Consider the following 23871-nt stretch of genomic DNA (forward strand, 5'->3'; position numbering starts at 1 on the left):
GCTGAGACAGTGGAAAAAAAAAAAAAGGAAGAGAAGTGGAAGAGAGGAACACTTAAGGACTGATCACCCCCACTCTCCTTTGTCCAATTGTGTAATGAGAACAGGTAAAGGAGTTATGGATGATGGGGTGAAATTGACCCTGGCACGATGGGTTGTGGTGGGAAAGGTATCTCCGGTTTTCTCTTTGTATCTCAAAACTCCTAAGTCAATTCTGTTTTGACTTTTTAGTAATTGGTGATAAAGCTCTTTGCCTTTATCTTGACTCATCAGCTTTTTCATTGTATTATCTCCCCCTATCCGGAGGAGAAAGGGCAGCAGATTGGCTGTGTGAGTATCTGGCAATTAGGCAAGGCTGACCCACCCAACTCAGTGAGAGAAGTGAGCAGGGAAGAAGCAAAGAAATTATTATTTAAGTACTAGTCCTTATATTGAATACATTCCACTTCAGTAGGCTTAGTTGTAGTCACAATTTTAATTTTGGTAGTCATAGTTGTAATTTTCTTTTTGTTATATTTCCTAGAGAATCTTTAAAATGGAGAAAAATTCCACTTCCTCTGAACAGGCACATATAATTGGAAGCGCAGCTGGTATTTACTGTTCTCTGCAACAAGAGAACTTTTGACTCCCAACAGATGTACAGCCCCATAGCAATCAGTGCATTTATGTGAAATTATGATAGTGATTCCTTCAGTTACTATATAGCAAAAACTAGTTATGTGACACAGATGAGACATGGATAGTATAGTTAGTGTAAAAGAAATTTTTAGATTTTAGAGGATTTCACTGCAGTGAGAAACTTTTTTTTAAAGATTCATGGCTTCTGCAGCCAGCTCATTATTAGTTGTTTTGCTGAATGGTAATCAGATGAATTCTTAAGTTCTATTTCTTTTTTCATCTCCTGCAAGTTCCTCACTGTATACTGTGAGGGCTCACTGGGTAATAAGAGGTTAGAAACAAAAGGAACTGAGCAGAAGATCTCAGTCTTTAGTGATGGCAACCATACTGTAAGATTGCCTTTCCTCAGTTAATGAAGATTTACTGTAGTCGTGGGGAAAAAAAAAAAAAGAAATGATGCAGTTAATTAAGTTCAGGGTCATTTTGGAGATTTTCTGGACAACTAAATGATTCAAACAATTTGGAAAGCTCTTAATTTCTTCTGAATAGTATTTGCTTCAAAAACAAACAACTACAAAAAATCAGTATAGCTATCTGAAATGGTATAATGAAAATTCTACATATTACATAATGTGCAATCATGCAGTTTTCATCAAGATAATAAAGTATACTTCCTATTTAAATTTACTGTTATTTCTGTGAAAACAGATGCTGCTACTGAGCATTGTTCTCATTGAAAGATTTTAGTAAGTAGCTCAAAAATTGAATCTTATGTTTTAGTGATGTACCAAAAAAAAAAAAACCAGGAAATCACATCAGTGGGCCCAGTGCATTTCATTGTAGAAATTTACCATGAGCAGTTGGCATTCCTAAAATATAAAATAGAAAATGGCTCATATTCTGAAGTTCATCACAGCTGTAGACAGAATAAGAGGATTAATATTTATGCAAAGGCTTAATCCCATGAAAAGCTAGAACTTGATTCAATTGGAAACACTTCCATGATAAGTATTAATATCTGTAACACTCTGGTTAAGTCCTTTTCTTTGAAGAAAAGGTATAATTGTCAGCAAATTTTTCTCCTAAGTGTTGTATATTTTAACATATGGTGGCCCTTAATTATTTATCTGTGCATTTTCATGAATAGTATTAACAAAATATGTAATCTGAAATTTAATCATATGTGGAGCAATATTCACATATGATTAAAAAATTTAGAACAACTTTGTCCTATCCATCTTAAGCATTGTGAGCATATAAATGCATATAAATCCTCTATACCAGGACTTCCCTGTTACTTTCTTCAAAATTAAGTTTCTGACCCTATGAACTTGTTTGTGTTTTAGTAAGCTGGATAGCAATCTTGTGCGTTGTAGTACATTGTTACTGACTGATAGTGGTAAATAATCAATAGGGATTCAAGGCACAAATGGAGGCTAAAAACGGAAGACTTCTATATTTCAGTGTGATACTGCAGGATTTTAAGTGGATATTCCCCAAAAGGAACAAAATAGATTGAAATCAGACCTTTTCTCCCATATTTTCTTTTTTTGTTTCGTTTAAATTGAAACAGCCTTTGATGTGAACTGGAAAATGTAGTTAATTTGGTCAAATCAGGTCACATAGTCTAAGTAGTGCTCTTTCAGAGTCAGCTCCATGACTGTTTAACACTTATCAGGTATTTACATAAGGATTAATTTTCTAACTCTGGTACAACCTTTCACTGTTTTCCCACAAATAGAGAACTAGTAAACGAAGATTTTCAGACAAAAGGAAGAATCAGAGCTGTTTTGATTTTTGCATCTTTAATGTTGATGCAGTGACCTACCAATTTTCCATTTGAATTCAGTGAGTGTCTATACCCCTTTCAAATTCCAGATGATAGACATATCCCTGGGGAGATGTCAGAAAAAGATGTTGATATGCTGAATTGAATATAAGAAAATGTGTCAGAACTGGCTGTGTGTCTGTGAGTCACCAGTGAAAAGGATGTAGTTGTGATCATGGGAATGAATTAGCTCATTCAATGAAAACTTCTAAAGGAAGATAAAGAGAATACAAATGGCATTATAAAGCATTATTGCACAGAGACTGAGTTATTTCTGATCCAAGCAGGGAATACTAACACAGACAGAATGCTGTGCCAGTGTAATTGTACTGCTTCTAACATCAAAGTAGGTAGCTTAAATATCCCTGCACACCACTGTTTTGCCAGGTACTATTTTGGATGGCACAAGTGTCAGAGATACCTAAAATAATTCACTGTCTCTGTGGCTCTGTGCCTTCATCAAAAGGACAGGGATTCTGATTTTTTGACTTAGGTTTTCTATTTTTGGTACAAGGAGTTGAAACAGTTGAGTCCTGAGGGAGAAAAATAACTTCGTTATATTCAGCCACAACCTTTACTGATTGGAGGGCATATATGTGGCAGATACACAGAGGGATAAATACTCAAAATTATGAAAGGCCACAATCGATTTGGTTGCAGGCTTCATCTTAAAATAACCTGCAGTAAATTGATTCCTATAAAGCAAACAACATAATAAAATTGAGCAACCTGAGCTCATCCATTAGTTCAAATTCCTTCTGCTATTCGTATGGTTAATGAGCTGGATGACTGTTCTTTTGAAACGGTATTCATAATTGCTGTCTCTTTCAGTGTGGCTACTTAGTACCCCAGCTTTACCTTTAAAACAGTACCAGTGTTTTTCTGATGGTTAAAGTTTATGCTACCTATCCTTCTAGAATGATACAACCTTAAGTGTGCTCCTCTAGTCCCCGTATAAATCAAGGAATTGGAAGAGTAACATAGTACTGTCACCTGACGATAACAAGTGATGATATTGGAGGCCTAGAATTTAATTAGAAGTATTTTCTATTTTATTATTAACCAATTAATGCATGTCTGATTTTCTTTTTCTGTGTGATAACTTAAACTTTTTATTTATGTAGAATTGAACATGTGATAAAAATCAGTTTGCTGCTGTTCAAAAAGTAGCTTTGCTCTCCTGCTCTAAAAAGTCTGTTGTGATTCCTTCCTGTGCAAGTTTAACTTCTGTTATGGTTTTGGCCACAACCACAAATTTGGAAACGACTGCTTCACACAGATGAATGTTTAAATTAATGATTCTGTAAACATTCTTTTTTTTCTTTTGCTGGGCAATTAAGATTAATATTAGAGTGGTTCCTTCACATGTTTTATTTGTACCCTGGCCTTTCCTTGAGATGATTTTCTGAAGAATTAGCCTCAGAACTTCTATTAAATAGAAACATTAAAAGTAGAAAATCCAAGAGTGTTAGCGTCAGAAATACAATAATGTGAAGAAACATTCTGAAATTACTCTCAAATTAAAAAACAAAGCTGGATATACTCATCTGGAAGGTAGAAATGATGATGTTATTTATGTTTAAAGGAAGTGAAAAAAGTGCTTCCCACTTTATTTATTATGGGTCAAGAAGTCATGCTTCTCAGTTGTGTTAGGAAGAAAAGAATATGTTTTCAAAAATCTTGTTTTGGTCTTTCTGATTGTACTTACTGACCTAAGCGACTTATACTTCATAATTTTACTTCTAAAATTTTATAGCAGCTTGCCTTATACTTCAGATGAAAAAGAATGCCCTCAATAATTCTACTATAAATCTATAAATATTCAAGAAGATGTTTTTTAAATGAGATTTACTTATAGAAATTAGTTGATTTTTGTATTGAGTGGAAGGCAATTAAATAACATTGTGTAATACGTACAACAAAAGCAATAAAAATCAATGCATTTCTATGTAGTTATTTTATACTTGTATTCTTTCAAAAAACAGAGGCAGTTATGCAGTCTCAAAATGCTACTAAGTTTGCATAGTTTCAGTTTTGATACTTGGGTTGCAGAAGTATTTAGTTATTCAGTGATAGAAACTCTTGCATATGTTTGAATCTTAAGAGCAATATTGCTTTTTAAAGTAGAGCAGCTGGTGTTTCTTCCTCTTGTATTTCTCAAATGATGTAATTGATTGCCTTTTTTGTTTTATGAATCTGACTTTTTCTACTACTGAACTACCTAACAGATTATTTCCTGACATGCTCCTAAAAAGTAGGAAGATGCTTAAGGTGGCACTAATGTACTTGTTTCGACTTACCTTCCTGATGAAACCTATGGAAGAGCAGAATTCGACTTTATTTGAATTCTGGGAATAAATGTTACTTATCCTGTACGCACCACTGATTGGTAGATAAATTATTGTAGGTTCTTTCCCAGATCATTATTGCAGATCTGTAGGATTTATGCTGCCAAAAATCTCCAGACAATTTTACGGTTCCTAATATTTTGTTTCTTCCTCCTCCTTGTCTTTTTTTTCTCCTTTCTGGTTAGGATTCGATTTTATTGAAATGGATTTTATTTATCAAATCTATCCAGACATAAAAGCTGGAAATTGAATATAAGAGATTGCAATGTGAAGAAAAGTTATTGTAGATACTACAGAGCAAATTAAGACTCTTTCACATTAGAGAAATGTGAAAAATCATTAGGTTTTTCTAATTAGATTCTATTAGTTTGGACAGGATTAACATTAAACTGTAAAGTTTAAAAACTAGAATGTCTTTAGATCTTTCACAGGTAGAATATCAAGATCTGATGCAGTCGTTAACTTGCCTGAGTTTGATCACAGTGATTGAACAAGGCTTCAGCATAGCGTCTATAAAAGTGCTCTGAGGTTTTGAGCAGATTTTCATTGGACTGCAGTGCTTTATAATATAGTTTGCAAGTAAAAAAGATGCAGGTTTAAATAGATACAAAACTCTGTTTAAAAATCCTTTTTTGTGCATATTCTGTGGAGGCCTGTCCACAATAGTTTTACTTTATTAGAGTGAGCCAATTCATTTAAAACATTGCTTTTTGTCTCACTGTAGAAGTGCCAGTAAAGCTCGCTTGGGGGGGGGAGGTATGAATTTTGAACTACTTCAAATTCCAAACTGAATGTTTGGATTCACAGAGTCCCAGATAAATGGTATGATAAATAAAGCACTAGATTTTATTTTTCATTGCTCTGCTCTATCACAAATTAACTCAGACTTTTTTTTCCCCACAGTGGTGTAGCACAAGTAAATAGCTATTGAAATGGGCATCGTGGATTATGTAATATAGTTTGATAATTATTTCTTTACAGTGCTGTTTTGAGGATATGGTTAACAAATCTCTGAATTTGAGAATTTGGATGAGGTAGATACTGATTGAATTACAGGAAGATTTATGTTACCCAGCAACATTTACTTCATTGTATGATTTTTTTTTTTTCCCTAATATCCAAATTCTTGTTTCTTTGGTTTATGTAGTTGTTCTCTCTGCAAGCAGTTGCAATGAGAATAACAAGGCAGCACACTTGCAATCATGCTTTCATAGTATTACCTCTTATCTGCATTGCTATGTTTTTTTTTTTTTTTTTCAATTTAGGAGGAGAAAGATGAGTTATAAATGTGACAGAACCACAAACTTGTCAGAACAAATACTTTTCCTGCAACTCACATATAGCCTCAAAATCCTTAGAATAGCTTGCAGATCAATGAGCTATATGAATTAATCTTGGCTACTAAACCTTTTGCTACCTGTAGGGAACAGTAAGTTAATTCCCACTTCAAAGCATCAAAATATCTGGTAGTTTTTCTACAGAAGTATATCCTTTTATGTATATATTCTACTTTTAATATATTTTCAAAATACAACTTAATGTATTCTTTCAGATTAATTTTAAAAAGATGATTATTTTTTACCTGCTAAGAGTAAAATACTGCATGTAATTTACAGGGGCAGATGTAAGCTGAAATCTAAGGTGGTGATCTCTGAAGCTCTTCAACAAAGATAACTGATCTGTCTTCATCAAAGTTATAAACAATTCAAATAAGAATGTTACAACAATTGTCATTTGTTGTTATTCTCAGGGAAAGGCTCATGAAAGAATGGATAGCAGAGCATGAAGAAAATTACTTTTTTATAGTGACAGTTAAGCGTGAAGACAGTTTGCATCAGTATAGGAATCTCTAAGCCAAAAATATTCAGAAACAGTTTCCAGGTCCCCAGTTAAGAATTAAAATCAGTTTTGATATTCAGCCTACCTGGAAGTCCATTAAAAGCTGTCCTGCTTTCTTAGGAAAGGCATCTTAGGATGCCTCCTATCATGTGCTTTCACAGCTTTCCACCTGCTTTTGTGGGTGGCGTAAAAATGGCCAGAGTAACTTGCTTCCTGATGGCTCCTGCCCATCCACAGTATAACTTTTCTGTTCATTTTTTCTCTATGTTTGTGTTTCATTTTATCTTTCACAGAACTTTTGGACCTTAAAATACACATAGTGCTTGAACACCGATTTTTATCTTCTCCAGTCAGTGGTTACTAGTATGGGTAAAGCGTAATTTCGAAGTTATTTTCTACCGAGATTATTGAAATTTTGTTTGTTTAATTCGGTGAAATATTTGGCAAACTGTTACTGACTCTTAAATAATAGGAACCGCATCCACAAAAAGCAATCACTTAGAAAGCCAAGCTAAGGCAACTCTGGAACACCAAGCCAAAATCTGTGACCAGATCCGCAGTGCTTGTCACAAACTCGGTCTGTTTGAGCATCAGGATACAGATCACCTCTCCGATTCTTGATGGTTTCTTTGGAAACCTACAGTGCAGAGTTAGGCATGCTCACAGTCCTTGCTGTTGGAGTGATTGGCTCCTGGCTGTGCCTCTGCAACATAGAAATTAAGATTGATTCCATGAGGTTTGCTTTTCTTACATTTAATTAGGCAGAATTAGGTTCCTCACAGAACACAGACCAGCTACTTTCTTTTTCCATTACTTCTTGTAAAGTATCTTACATCTTACCCACTCATGTATTTTAAGTTAGCCAATTAGTGATACTGAATAAAATACCTCATCTTAAATTACTCCCTTCTTGAAAATGATATTCTTTAAGTCTCCTGATGAAAACACTCTTTTTAGTGTTGAATAATTAAATTTAATAATGTGTAACTCATATAGCGACTTTCTGCTCCATTTGTGCTGCTTCAGTATGGAAAATGTAGCTAGTAATAGTTATAGTGTTTAACTACTGATGGTCTCTGTAATTTTAATTTCTACTTCACAATTGGTGTAATTTTTGGAGGGCTCTTTTTCATATGAGCCAAGGGAATGAAGTGGATGTAGTTTAAAAGAGAGGAGGGAGAGTATGGTTATGTTGACTTCATTGTTTACCATTTGCTCTACTGATGGTGAGAACCGGTATTTTACTCTCTTCAGTCAGTTGTAGATTTTTGCTTTTTAAACCCAGCAACTGGCAGCAGTAGTAGACTATGCTAGTAATGAAGTGATAGGAGCAAAAGGAGTATGATCATGTAAGATTGATAAAAGGAAGGTAGAAGATCTTAAATGAAGATCTCTTCTGGTTGGAAAAGACATAGGCTGGGGAAGAGAAAGAGAATAGGTCTATGAAGTCATGAAAACAATGAGTCGGTACCTAGACGGTCTCAAATGAAGTAGCAAGCCATAGATTTGGAAGAAAAGGGATACTCCTTTGAAACTCCTTTGAACTGTGTAGTTAATCAGTGTAATTTTTTTTGCAACAAGATTTTGAGCAGACCAAAAATTTGTATAGATTCAAAAAGCATCTAGATAGATCACAAGAAAAACTGTCTGAGGGCTGTTAGAAGTAAAATGGAGTGTTTAGCTCAGATAATCTATAAATCATGAATTATTAGAGATTGGGAAAATGTCCTCAGGAATTATTGCATGTGTTGCCATGCCGCTGTACTTTTTCATAGAAGACTTTTTTTGCACTGGTAGAAGACAGATGATGAAATTAACTTCTGTTTTGACTTGAAAGGGCTGTATTTATAGTTTCTTATATTTTTATCAGTTGTGATGCTTAATTCTAATAATAAACAGTCTTTCTGTAAATCCCATTGAGAGGGAAGAAGTTACTTGTTAGATGCCTAATGTAGTAATTACATTGTAAATGCAAGAAACTTATGAACCTGAGTTCAAAAGAAAGTATAATTTCAATTATGAATTTTAGTCATTGAATAAAGATAAATGGATATAATAGAAAAGCTATATGAAATCGAGTTTACTAATTATTTTTTCAAAGCTTCCATTTCATTCATTAAAAGTTGGTCTTTAGCACTGCTTTCTGTAGGAGTTTTTACCTATAAAAATCTGGGAAGTAGGAACATGAAGATTTTTGTGCCACACTTGTGTTCAGTATGCTCAGAGGATGCTGCCCATTCTATGCGTAGGATCTAACTGGTGCAGAGAAAAGAGATGGATTCTTTTTGTTTTCATCTTAAAAATATCATATATGTATAAGGTTGTCATTGCTTATTTTATGGCTGAATAGATACCAGCAGTCTTATAGTTTATAAAGCAGAAATTAAATTTGAACACTGTGGATACATTAAAAAATGATGATTTTTACTTTAAGCGTTAACATATGTTTATTCTTCGAAGTTGCTTATGGGTTTGACCTTACCAGCATGATAAAATATAACTGACAGTATTTTGAATATCGTGCTGCAGAATGACCACTTCAGTAGTCCTTTCTAATACCTTTGTGTAGATGAGGCTTTTTAATCAGTTTAATTATCCTCTTTGAAAGCTCCTAGTGCTCTGTATTGACTGTTATAGCCAGCTTGTATATACTCCTCAATGATATCTTTCCTGGTTTTGTCTTCAGAGTTGTCTTGAAGAAACATGTGATTCTGGCTGTAGTTGTTAGCTGCAGTGAAATACAGCTTATTTTTGCATGCAGGGACAGAAAGAGGGTCTAGCTGTCTACTGATAGTTGGATGTTAGGAAATACAACTTCCCTGAATGAGTGGTCAGCTGCTGGAGTCACTGGGGAGTGGTGGTGGGGAGGTGGTGGAGTCACTGCCCTGGAGATGTTCAAGGAACATTTAGACACTGTGTTGAGGAACACTGTTTAATGAGAGCTATTGCTGATGGTTGTATGGTTGGACTTGGATGATCTTGTAGGTCTTTTCCAGCCTTGGTGATTCTATGATCCCTATGGTAAAGGAAGCATGGGAGCATAATTTCAAGTGAGAACACAAATATTGTGTAACAAGATCACTTTTACAGGCGATTTAAACTTTAAATGTGGTCTCAAAATTCATGAGATGGGGCCATGGTGAGAGTCTCAGTGATTGTAGTGAATAGTTATTTTGAGCCATTAAGTTTTGGTAACCCTAAAATAAGTTCTTGCTGTCCCACGTTGAAGTCACTTGCCCTATTTGAAGCACACTGTGTGAGCAAATTTTCTTCATCTCTACCACAATGAGCTCAGGGTAAACAGAGGAAGAGAAGGACTAGAACATGGTGATGGAAAATAGTGTTAGCATTGGAGAAGGGGGGAAAAAAAAAAAAGGCTTAGCAGGAAAAAAGTGTCAAGGAAAGATGGTATGAAAGAGAAACAAAGAGGACTGATAATATATTCTATTTTTCTTAAGAATGCGACAAAAGGGGGAAAATGTTGTACTGTATAAACCTGTTTTCTTAATAACAGTGGTTTGGCTTCCACAGTGAATTTTTTTTCCCTTAGCTCCTCATGACAGTTTGAAGTGTAGTAGCTTGCATAAGGAAATACTAACTCAACAGAACTTTGGTTAACACACTGAAAGGCAGACAGTTTGCAGGTGTCATAGATTAACAAACAGGCACAGTTCAGACACTTTTGTAGAACCATAGAATCATGGAATGTACTAGGGCTGTAAGGAATCTTAAAGATCATACAGTTCCAACCCTTGTGCTGTGGCAGTGTTGCTACCCACCATAGATGAGGCTGCCCAGAGCCCCAGCCAACTTGCCCTTGAGGATCTCCAAGACTCGGACATCCGTACCTTCTCTGGGTACCCTATTCCTGTCCCTCATCACTCTCTGAGTAAAAAAAAAAAAAAAAAAAAAAACAAACAAAAAAAAAAAAACACTTTCCTGATTATCTAATCTAAATCTCCCCTCTTTTAGTTTAAAATCTTAGTTTGTATTCCATCAGAATTTATGGGTAACATTACTTTAAATAAGAGTGTGAGACTGAATCAAGACTTAATAAAATAAAACTTTTAAGGAGATAAAAAATAAAACTGCGTTACTATGCACTTTAATGCAAGCCAGCAAGTTCTTCTTCACTGGTGGTTGTCAGTACACTGCTTAGGCTTTATTTCGTAAGCTCATACTGTCCTAATTTAAACTTTGACTTCCTATTACAAAATACAAATCAGAAGATTAAAAACTTCCTCCAGTAGACTTTTTTCTTTTAATAGAAAGTGACAGTTTAATTTGGAAGAGTTGAGCTGAAAGGATACTTAAACTTAGTAAAGAGTGCCAGCATCAGCATCTCCAGAGTAGTTGAAAATGAAAGCAGAAACATGAATAATTAACAGATAAGCTCAAGCTCCTTAGATGTTTTCAAATTATTTACTTCAGAAAAGCTTTTTCCTCCCGTGGATCTCAGTTCTGTTAGTCAACCTGGTTATAAAAAAAAAGTATTTCTATTTTTTTCAAGGATATTTTTTGACTTAATTGAAAGAAACTCATATCATTTGGCTCCATTTTATTTCTTAATTTATTATACTTGTGTTTATGTCCAAACATTCAGTAACTTTTAAAAATAGATATATTCATGTGAGTTTATTGGCTTCCTTGTTGCTAAATGATGTGTATTTTTCAGGTAAGAAATATGTGAGCAATTGTAGCCTTGTCAGTAGGATATTCTACTCTAGTACAGCTTTGTGTAACAACACTGAACTCTTAGACATCTGAATTATTCCATGTGATTATAATAAGGAGTATGCAGAAAGCTCTCATCATGACAATAGCACTTTTTTTGTGTGTGTGTTTATACTGCCTGTTATGTGCTGTGCAGCAGCTTTACAAAGTAGGATATAGTTCAAGCACACGCTGGAATCAAAGCTGCTAGTTTCCATATCAATCATATTAATATGCAAATTCACCATTTTCAAAAGTTTCACTTATGTTCACTTATGTATTCAGACCAGAAGAGACTTTGCTAACTCAGCTTTTGATTTCAGTTAAGAAATTTGTTTAGAGCATCTTGGTGGGTAAAATGTATATAATTTTATTTTTAAAAATATACTGCTCAGTGCGTTGGATGGAAATATATTTTCTGTCCAATCCCCTCTTATACTGTAACTTGGAAATCTGAGGGAGGTGTGCCCTTAATACGAGGAGTGAGTAAAATTAATTTTGGTCCTACTGCTATGACTTGCAGTTAAGTGAATTTCCAGTTAGCAAATCCAACAGAAATCTAGAAAGAATACTACTCTTTTAATGGTAATTCTAATGAATTTTACTGTGGAATGATTTTTGATTAAATCAGTATTGTCCTGCAGCCTCCAATGTAAATAAATACATCAATGTTTTCAGCAAATTAGTGCAAGATTTCTCTCGGTATTACAATGTACATGAGGATGGTCAACATCCTGAGCAAAGCTTCTGCCAACAATATTAATTGTCATCTATACTCATAGAATTATTTAGGTTAGAAGGGCAGCAGGAGTTCAGTTAGACTAAGCTTCCCACTGTGAGTGGTTCCAACTAGTTTAGCTTGTTTTGAGTATTGCTAAGGATGAATACACAGTTCAACTGAGCTGCTGATTCCTTTTGTTTTATAGAATCTGTTCCTACTGAAATGATGCTGCTCATTCAAAAAACAAGATTTAAAGGATAAAATGAGAAAAGCAAACAACTCAGGTTGATGCAGGAAGGTGGCTGGTTTTCTGTAGCATAGTCTGCTCTGTCCTTTATGAAATTTTTCATTATACCTGTTTTTATAGGTGAGAATGGAAGAAAAGTGAAAGGAAATAACTGCATGTGTGCTGTTCACAGGAAGTCATTAAAAGCAGATGTAAAACCTCTCCTGCTACAAATCCATTTTCTGGGGAATGCATATTGCATGAAACAGTAGGAAATAAAAGATGAAATGACCAGGTGTAGACAAGGGTTTGGTCCTTTGTATATGCACCTTTGAGGCCAGGTAGCAATTCTTAGTGGTTTTATTTCTATTCTATGAGGGTACTGGATTCATATTTCCATAGTCTGTAGTAGTTTTCACAAAATTCCTGTTAGATCCATAAAGCCATTGTGTTGTGCAGGAGAATCTGTCCTGCTCCAGAGCGCTGTGTGGTAGCAAGCACTGGCTGCTGAATGTCATTGACACCAGCAGACAACCTGCCATGGGGTGGTCACACACCTGCAAAGGCCTTTCTTTGAGCAGCAGCACAGTTTTCAGTAGTTCTGCTGTCGTGTTCTGGCATGTGTCTGTGCAAGAGGTGGTACATCAAGGATATTCTAATCTGGAATGTTTGTCAGAGTAGTAGGCCAAAAGTCTTTAATATCTATTGATTCATGAAAAGTGTCATTTTTCCCTCAGTAACATGTTATTTAGATTGAAACAAAGCAGTTATGGTGTATGTCACAGATGTATAGAGAAAGGAGTGAATCAGAATGTTCTAGCTGGAAGAGAATTCAGAGGAAAATAGTAGATACAATGTGGAAGCAGTGATTAACATATTGCTTCTTTATAAAATAGTTTCTTCTATTTCAGCATATTTTAAACGGTCTCTACATAGTTGTATTTCCTCTCAAACTTTTACATGATAACCATGTTATCTAATTCTCAAGAAGTGAGCATGTGAAATTAATGTAATTATATGATGGTAGAAATCTTTCTAATTTTATGGACGTCTGATTTTTTTTTTTAACACTTGATGACTGCTGTAAAAGGCAAAGAATTGACACTTAAAGGCAGTAACTATGCTTTCTTAAACTTAGAAATATTGTAGGAATCTTTGTGTATGTGTCAATAAATTAACTTAGAGCTTCTAAAATCCTTTTGTTAGACTATGTATTCTTGATTTCCTAGGAATTAAGAGGTACAAGCTCTATTATCTTTGTAAAGCCATCTGGTAGAAACCTGAGTGAATTTATAGTAATGCACCACCTCAACTACCTTAAATGATGCATCTCTCGGAAGTAACTGATAGACCATTATAACTTTAGTTAAACAGTATCTCATGATTGGAAGAAGAGTCTGGTTAGAGTCTTTACTCCTTCTGAACATTTAATGAATAAAACACGTTACTTTGAAGGGTATAGGAAAGGATGCTGAATCATTGGTATTAGAATTGTGTTGAGTGCTGGAGAATTTGAAATGATTATTTTGAAAGATTAAGCCTTTACTTTATATATCTTTTTTTTTTTGTCCTGTTTGGACAGTGTGATTAAAAAGATTACTTTAAGAAGTTCTTTACCGAATGCTTAAGCTACAGAAGGGGATCTTGAAAGGAGAGTGCACAAATTCAAATTCTGTAGGATATACTGAAATGTACTTTTATGTTATGGCCAGTATAAAATCAGTGTTTCCTTATTCTGTCCTGGAATGCAAAATGAAAGCTATGTTTTTAAAGATAAAATCCATGAATATGAAATACCTAGAGAAAACTGCTGTTACAAGTGTATTTTGCGTGAAAATAATCTGATAGTGAGATATAAGGGTTAGGAACGTTTAAGAAGAAGAATGCAGTGATATATCAAAGAAATTCTGGTAAACTGTTTGGTTTCTAATTTATATTAGTTTGTTTTCTTTGGTTTCTAATTTATATATTAGTTTGTTTTCTTTGGTTTCTAATTTATATATTAGTTTGTTTTCTTTGGTTTCTAATTTATATTAGTTTTTCTTTTCACATGCACCTGTAATAATTCCTGTAAAACTAAATATCCAAAGTATAGAAAAATAAAACAAAATAAGAATTTCATGTTAATGATAACTTAAGGTATCATGACCTGTAAGATTCTTTTACTAGAAAAGAACTATGGCTTTTCATTGGCTCATCATTATACTTGAAATCTAAAATGATTGCCAAAGAAGTAGGGAATATTAGATTATTTTTGAACCCTACCACTCAGAAAGTAATGAAAAATATAGCTCTTTTCCTTATTACCTGCTAAACAGCTTGAGTTCTGAAAGAAAAATATACTTCTAGTTTCTTTATGAGTATATATCTCTGAAGGGTAATCCAGAATAAAAATGTCTGCAGAAATCTGAAATTTTGGGAGTCTAATTCCCTATCCTGCAAGAATGCTTTCGTCAAGCATGTCAGCATGGAAGCAGTACGCAAGCTGGAAAACATTGATAAAACATGACAAAGAGCTTTTAGTGTGTTTGATGTGTCGTTCAAGTGTAAACAAATGCTGCAGCATAAAGCAAGAATATATGACAAGTAGATGGGAAAACAGTGGAAATGCCTTCTCCAGAACAACAAAATAAGCAAAAAGACCATTTTAAACCTACTTTCCTTCTGCACTGTACCTGTGAATGCTGTGCAACACAATACTTGATTTTTGCTTCTGAACTAAGGCTCATAAGCAATGAACAATAACAACTTCCAACAACAATTTCTGTTTTGCAATTAATAATAGCAAAGTCAGCAATTCTCTAATTAGCTGTTCAGAGAAATACTGGCACAGGTACAATGCACTGGAATTTGTTGTGAATTATATGAAGAAAAGGATGGGTGTATTTCTGACATGAAGACAGTTGCTACTAAACTGAATTAATTTACTTCAGAATGCAAGGAATGAAAACATTTATTCTGATATTTTTAGAAACCTTTCTGACAAGTACTGAACTGGCTTTTTTTTTTTAGTATCAGTGACTTCATTTGTGCTTCATTTTTCCTTTGGGGGGGAAAAAAAAATCCCTCGAATGTGAAGGAAAATAAGATATATTCTTTTAACGTAGAAGGAACTGCACCACTGTGAAATTCTCTAATTGTTGACAAAATGTCTGTGTGCGCCAATGACCAATAATAACATGCTTCTAAAGGAAAAGCTGTGATGTGCTGTAGTATTTTTTATCATTATGTATTGAAAGAGGAGGTGGATAGGAAAAAAAAAAAAGCCTTAAATTCTAGCAAGTGTGAACATTTCTTCTCTCATTTAATATCAAATTATTCTGTAAAGAGACTGACGCCCATGGATCGTGCCTCCATATCTCTCCAACCACCCATCCTGTCTCCCATTGAAGTATGCATTAAGCTCATCTATTGTGAAATAAATCCTCACAAATCTCTCCAAAACAGACTTAGAGGTGTAATGGACTGAATTAAAATTGAGAGAGGCATATTTTTTTTTTAAATACTAGGTAAAAATACTTAATCCTGATGAAAGGTATTAATACCTTGCCTGAAGTAAAGATAACTTTGAACTATAAATAATGTAATACATTTTAATCAGTTTTATTGCACCAATTTTATCTGTGAAAGAAGTTATCTTCCAAGTTCTTTTAAAGTAACTTGGAAGAAGGATATAATTCATTTGAATAGTACTGTAGTGGTAAATTCTCCTTAGTGTGGAATCTGAGCATGTTAGTAACTGCACACTTTGTTACCTCCTTTTGGAAAAAGCAACTAAAAAAGTAGTTACTTAAAGTGACAGCAAATAGAATTTTAGAAGAATAGTATTTCTTGTGAAAAATCTATTGATTGAATATTTATTCCAAAAGTTGTGATTTACTCTATCAAAACTTAGTCTCAAGCAGAGAACCAGCGCAGTGTTATGGAACATTGAATCTTGTTGTCCTTGCTTATATTAGAAAGATGACCCCTAACACAGTTTTATATCACTGATTTTGATGTCTGATATGTAGGTAGCTACAAAAGTAATTCCTCATTTCCATGGAAACTATCACCGATAAAAAGAGCGCAATAACACTATTTAACAGAGTGAATTCTCAGGTACACCATGCCATTTTTCAACATAATCAACGCAATCACCACCTTTCGCTATATATTTTCACTAGTGAAGAACAAGAGCCTGCATGCTATGCTTGTAAAAAAAGCTGCACCAGCGTAGATGACTCATTGTCATCACTGCTGAAATGGACCACATCTCCTGTTTGGTCTCCTTAAACATTAAGTAAGCATTGTGGAATATCACTGGATGCAAATCTTTCTGCGTGGAGGAATTCAGTGTTGTGCCTTTTCTTCATATGCCCTTCTGTGTCAGATGCTATTTGATCAGGGTGAGGGAGAACACAACAGTGAGGAAGCTTGTCATTTCTAAAGTACAGATGAATGGGACACATTCTTTGTTATCCAGTTTCTTGTGTAATGCTTTGCATTTTTGAAGCAGTGATGGAAAAATGTTAAATGTGTCCATGCTTTGGAACATATGATAGATTTGCACAGCTGCTTGACTTCATTTCACAGCTTTAAATATGATTTAAAATAGTATTTTAAAATATTTTTCATCATAGAATGGTAGTATTTTATATCAGCTAGATATAGCTAGAATAAATGTTGCCTAGTAGACTACAGAAATAAGTTCAGTATAGATACTGTGAATGAAATCAGAGTGTAGCTGAGGAATACAGACAGTATTGTTCTCAATTGCTTGCTCTTAACACTGGAAGCCTGTATATGTACTGCACGTTATACTGCTCTGAAATTAATTTGATTTTTGAAGAGAGAAGAGTTCTTATGTTGGTATTCAGTATCAATTTTGATGCTAACTAACTTCAGACAATTTCCCTCATTTGGCAGAATTGAGAGAAATGAAGTAGGAGACTGGAAGTTGCCATGCTGTTAGTAGTTTTTTGTGAGTTTGAGTTATTTTAATATTTAATGTATTAAAGCTAATCTTGTAATGATGTATATATTTAGAATTAATCTGTGTGGGCATTTTTTTTGTTTGCTTTCTTGGTGTTTATTGTGAAAGTAAAAATTCTTAGCAGCACAATACTTTACAGGAAAAGTATGTTACAGAAATATTCTTTGGAGTAGGTGGTACAACCACAATGCTCATTTAATAACACAGATCAGATTTTTGGAAGTACTGTGTAATACCATAAACTGCGGTGCTTTCTACAGTTGGTTAGTTCATTCTTTGAGTTGTTTGTATTCAAGAATGCTTCCCTCTTTTTAATATGTACTTTTTAAATATTAATAAATAAAATAGATAAATTCAAATTCTCCCAGCTTTATATGTTCCTTTTCTTGCTGTAGGTCTTGTTTTGTGTCCAGATTGAACATGGATTGGTAATGGATGGTAGTAAGAATCGCTTGTGATGTAGCACCAGTTCCTGAAGCCAGAGTGAGGTAAAAGCATCATGCATATTGTAACACATTTTGGTGGGATTTTCTTCTCTCTTGTTGATGAGCTGCTAGTAATGCAAGAGGCATGCAGGCATGATGAAAGAAGCTGAAAAATTTTTAATAGCTTCAAGGTACTCAGGTACTGAGTTGTCCCTTGAAGGTCACCTCCAGCTAGTCATAAAGACAAAAGCCTGCTTGGCCTCAAATCCATGCAAGGAGAGGTTAAGCGTGACCATAGATGATCATCTTTGTATGCTGTTTTGTCATTCAGAGTAAAACTGTAGCTTCATTTGTAGCTGTGAATGTAAGTCTCTAAATATAGACTGTTGTGAGATTCTCCAATGTTAGAGGAATTTTTCCTTTTAGGAACTTCGTTGTTTAAATGAGGTAGACGATCGTTATGACAGAGTACTTTAAGAGGAACAGCCTACCTGTAGACTTGTAGTAGTAGTAGAGGGAGCTGGGGGAATAGAATAAGAATGCTCTGTTATTTCTTCTTTTTCAAGGTATGAATGACAGTTGCAGCTATGATACTCTTTAATGTTGGGTTCTCTAGACTGCCTCAAAGTAGGCATCAGAGGAAAGTGGTAAGATTCATGTGATCTTTAGATTTCTCTTAACCAGATGTGTTTTATGTGAGTCTAGGACTACCTTGCCTGTGGTAAAGCCAAGGATAAAGTGAACAGTTAAAAAAGTTGTACTTTTCACAAGCCATGTAAAGGATAAAGTGACACACGGGATGAGGTGAATGTTCAAAGTCTCAATCACAGAGAAATACTGTGACTCTTGAAAAAGACCATACCAATAATAGTAAATATAAAGGAAAATTACTTTCAGGTCAGTTGTTAGAACAGTTAGTACCCCTGTCTGTGTTGTTGATCAAGATGTTGAAGAGCACCAATCCCAAGATGAACTTCTGGGGGACACTCTTTGTGACCAGCCTCCACCTCGCTGTTAACAACAAGACTCTGACTATGACCATCTAATCAATTCTTTATCCACAGAATAGTCCAGCCTTCAAATCCAAATCTTTCAAATTTAGAGGTATAAGGGCGTGGTTGCTGTGATCATGTCAGACTTTGTTCAAGCCCCGGTAGACAACATCAGTTGCCTTTCCTTTGTTCACTGATGCTGTTACTCCATTGTAGAAAGCCACCAGATTGGTTAGGCATGACCTGCCTGTGGTCATGCTATGCTGGCTGTTTCTACAACTTTTATGTGCCTTAACATATCTTCTAGGAGGGTCTGCTCTGTGATCACCTCACCTGAAGTGAGGCTTACTGGCCTGTAGTTTCCCTTTGATTCATGTCATTTGGCCCTGTGGATTTGTACATGTTCAACCTTACGAGGAGAGCATGGACTTACTTTCTTCTTAGAGCAGAAGGTATTTTTCTTCCCTGATATGCAACTCAAGATCCCCAGTTCAGGGATATGAGATGTGAAGGAAGTAATTCTGCTGACTTTTCTTTCATCTGTATTTTAATGACAGCTTTTCACAATCATTTTAATATAAGCCCATCCCAAAATAGATACCTAGAATAGTCATTGTTATTGAAATTATTTCTGTAAGAAGGAGGATACAGTTTAACATGTCTACAATGCAGACTTAATAACATAGCTAATGCTGACTCTCCTATAAAATGCCAGGTAGTACCTATAATAAGCAGAATTTATTTAGGAACAATGAAAGGCAAATATTAACCTTGACAAATTAGGTCAAGAAGATGAGATACAACACAGAATACAAACGGTGAAACACTACTTTTCATTTATAGTATTCCAACCCTGAAAGGGGAGAGAAGTCATTAGAAAGTTTTGAGCTTTCGTAAACTCTGTAACCTTCTAAGTAAACTAAAGAGTTTTTATTCCTTAGGAACATTTTTCAGACCAGATATTATTACCACTAATACAGTTCATCCCTCCCACTTAAATGTTTGTAGCGCATAGTCTACTTGGATGTTGTTTCTCCTTGTGTATTATTACTGGTTTTGAGAAAAAGGTGGAATCTCTTATTATTGCTTTATTTGTAGTCATTGTAATTGACACTGAACAAACTTTTTGAATGATTGTGAAATAGCATTACTGATTTTATAGAGGTATAAAGCTGCCGTAAAATATTTTTCTTCTCATAAGCGAGCTTATCTCTAAGTATTGTAAAACATGGGTTCTTACTTATTTTCTAGTAAAAAACACTATGCTATCTGTTACACTACAAATTCAAGACAGCAAAATCCTGTGTCAAACAATTTTATAGAGAAAAGCCTTTGTAACAAAATGTCAGTGATTACTGCTTTCATTTGTAGTCAGTTCAGGTGCCAGAATAATTCTGATGGAGTTCCACTTATTCAAAAAGAAAGGCTTTTTCACAGTTTATGCTAAGGACTTTATGGATAATTAATTGTAATAGACACCTTAAAACTGAAAGCACTTTATTTGTGCTATCATGGGCACTTGGGATAGTACACAAGTATTTGAAATAGGATTTCATTTTATATGTTATGCTGGAAATTAAATGATGGCTAGCTTGCGTATAAATCAGATTAGCTACTACATTTACTATAGCAAGATATTTCCCACCATAAAGCCAATACTGTTTAGTTGTGCAGATGGACTACAAAACTGCTGAAATCAAAGCTTTCAATGAAGTAATTGTTTAAATAAAGCATGCATTTGCACCACAGCTAATACCAAAATAAGTTATTAAATTGGAATTTACTCTGTAATTTTCTGAAGTAAAGTTTTGAGGTACAGCAGTGGGACTTAACAGTTTTTGTAAAGGTTATATTTTTAATGTAGACAGCAAAGTATTTGTTAAAATGGTTTGAGGATTTTGCATAGTCTTACCACTTCTAGTTTATTGTTCTGCATCCTTTGCACTTGCAATATTGAATTGGTTCCTCTTCTTTCCTTCCTTCCTTTGTCATAATCATGATGTATTTTTCCTGAGCTACTTCTAGCCTGAAATGAGTAAGTCTATAACATGCTGACTTCACATTACAAGCAAAATCTTCATTTCTGTTTTTCATCATTAATCTAAACACATTTATTATCCAATTAATAAAACTACTCAAGAACTAGGAAGATTAGACCTGATTTCATTATTCTAAAACTGCAAGATAAAAAGCACTTCCACTTTTCCTAACACTACTTACTAAAGAAAACTGGCTCTGCCACATTAATTTGAGTTTGCTGCTGGTGTTCTACAGCTGTTTGTGGAGAGACCGAGTATTCTGCCATCTGACCTATCATTCCATTCTTGAAGAGTGGAAAGATCTTTGCCTCTTTTGTTTTGAAAGTGATGTGTTGTGGTTTTAATTTTGCAATATCTTGCTCATGATGTGCTGCAATCAGATACTAAAAACACTGTATTGGTAGTTAACAGTCCATAAGAACACTGTGTAGGCAAACTTCACTAAATGAATATTGTTCTTAAATGCTGGACTGGAAATGAACAAATTGACTACAAAAAAAGTTCTTTGACTTAGGTAACGGTACCCAACTTTGTGTAGGGAGTGAGGTGTAGAATATATCCGGAAACCATATTTACACGCAAGAAAGGTATAAAATGATAAGATCAATTTATCGTGACAGAAAACATTTATAAATTCACTGAGTTTGCTATGTTCTCGGAAGTACATGAACTTTGGAGTTGAATTCTAAAGGGAGAAACAATTTTTCTCCCTCCTGTGTCTTTAATTTTCAGGCTGCACTTCTGATGGGTGATGGATTAAAGGGGAGGTGTATAGGGAACAATTAGAGGGACAGCTGAAAGTACGCTGACTTACCTATGCTATGTTGTTGTATATAGAAGACATCCTGCTTATATCATGAAGTGACTGCAGTGTGACATAACAGTCTGGGCCTTTTAGCTTGCCTACTTATATGGCAGGCAGTCAGTGTAATCTGCATCTGCGGGCTACAGAAATTCCAGGGTAGGAAAGGAGAAGATAGATAGGAAAGGCATTCTATTTTACTTTTTGATAACACTCTTCTGAAAAAGGATTTGAAAGCATTCTATGTAAAAGGCCTTTTGTCAGTGATGTATACATAGCACATTGCTGAAGAATGGAAATGTCTGAAGCTTTAGTGACTGGCTGAGAGGCCAGCAAGAGCAATGCTATACAGGCCAGGCGAGCTACAGAAGTGGTTATTCGAGCATGATAAAATAGCTTGAATAAACATTTGCTATGTAAGAGGGGAAGTAACGCCTCTGAGAGACAGCAATCCCAAATTGAATAAGCTTTTCCCTTTGGTGCAGAGAAGCAAGAAAACAATTGTTTCTTGATGAAACATCTAGCAGATATTAGATATTTTGAGCTATACTTTAGAAAAAGAATGCATGCACACTTCAACTATGTAGTGTTTGTTTAGCTGCTTATGTTTGAAAATGTATGAAGTTTGCACCAAGAATGCTTTGCTTATTATCATGAAGGGGCGGTTTGTTAATGAGTCTTAACATTTAATTTGACCTTTCAATAGGCAGTCCATATACATCAGGCAGAATAGCATTCTAACAATATGTATCCGCTTTAATTTATTTATTTAAATGAATCTTATTTGTGATTATCTTAATTACTGGTCTTTTCAGTCACCTTTCTCCTTTGTATTTTGATCAAACCATATCTGTAGCAACACTTTTCTCTTCAGGAAGCTAAGTCACTGAAGCTTGAGAGGCTTGAGTCAGCCGATGAGTGACTGTGCATTATGTGATTGCAGCTCACGCATAGCAGGAGAATTTGTTGTCTGGATGAACAGAAAACAGACTTCTGCGGTTATGTACCCTAGACTCTACAGTGCATATCTACTTTTTCTCAGAAGTTATACCACCTGGTTTTTATTTAGTGAACAAGAAAGATGAAACACATTCTGTCCTACCTTTTAGGTGCTGGCTTGAGACCAGAGTGAGCAATCCTTTCCAGAAGTACTTCTGGGAGGCATAGCAGGTAGAAAGCTAAGGGAGTCTAAGCTCATCCATGTGGAGGTCAGTATAAGGAAACAGCTAGGATGTGAAGCATCTTCACAAGTCTGTTCAGTTTTTACACCATCAGAGAATGCTGTTTTTTTTTGTTGTTGTTGTTCAAGATCCAAGATGTCTTTCAGGTGGGGAAGGCTGTTTGAGGAAACAGGTGCTCTGCAGAGGTAACCTAATGTCCTGCTGATATAAATGGAAATCTAATTCTACTTTGATTTGACATCTTACCCTGTCAGTTGTACTTAATTTATGGCCCAACAGTAGTTTTAGAGTATAGAAATGTCATATTGCTATATTGGAGGCATTACTTTCTGAGCAACCTATTTATTTCCATGGAAAATATCACAGATACAAGGAGCACAAAAACACTACTTGATAGAGCAAATTCTCAGCTATGACACATTATTTTTCAGCATAGTCACCACATTTGCTATACCTTTTCTCCAGCAATAAATGTGAGCCTGCATGCTGTGCTGTGAAAATCTGCAGCAGTGGAGGTGACTCACTGTCTCTGTCAACACTGCTGAAATGCACCACCTCACTGCTCACATCCACTGCTTGGTCTCCATAAGTATTCAGCAATCACTGAATATCAATCATTGCAACTTTTTTCTGTGTGGAGGTGTTTGCTGACACACTTTTGCTTCATACATGCTTCTTTGTCAAATGCAATTCTGTGAAACTGCCCCACTGCTGCTCTGTGTCACACAGTAAGAAAATGTAATAGAGTACCGGTGGGAATGTTCAACGTCTGCTGCCATACCACTTCTGACAATGTAGGCTAACATAATAAATCAGGAGGCCTTACTTTTGGAGTACCCATTGTAATTAATCAGTTCTTCTGGTAACAGAAGCTGTATATATGTAGCTAAGGTAATTTATCTCTTTTCCATTAATTATTATGAATACTCTTTTATCCGCTAGCATCACAACTACAGTACATTGGATCATACTTCTGTAGCAGGATAGGTATTCCAGTTCAGGATGCTTGTGAACTGGAAGAGTAACTGTATGACAATTTCAGGTTATAACACCTCACAATTTCACTTCAGTGCCACTGTGGTTGTGACATTTCATTAATATTTGTTCATAATACATTAACCAGCATAACAGAGCTTGAACCAAATTCTAGGAAGATGTGATTTGCAA

General features: G+C 35.0%; 1 protein-coding gene across 8 annotated transcripts in view; it reads left to right on the forward strand.

The window, feature by feature from the left end:
• Nucleotides 1–23871, forward strand: part of LOC104910714 (uncharacterized) — a 288940-nt gene that overhangs the window by 21850 nt on the left and 243219 nt on the right. The window contains exon 1 of one of the 8 annotated variants that reach the window (XM_085222851.1): nt 17660–17753. The exons of the other annotated variants lie outside the window; for them this stretch is intronic. The gene's annotated coding sequence lies outside the window, so the exon portion shown is untranslated. Of the gene's footprint in view, nt 1–17659; nt 17754–23871 lie in introns of those variants that run through there. 8 annotated transcript variants of the gene reach the window in all.

The sequence above is a fragment of the Meleagris gallopavo genome, chromosome 4 (genome assembly GCF_905368555.1).
Source record: "Meleagris gallopavo chromosome 4, MGAL_WU_HG_1.1, whole genome shotgun sequence".
Lineage (NCBI taxonomy): Eukaryota > Metazoa > Chordata > Aves > Galliformes > Phasianidae > Meleagris > Meleagris gallopavo.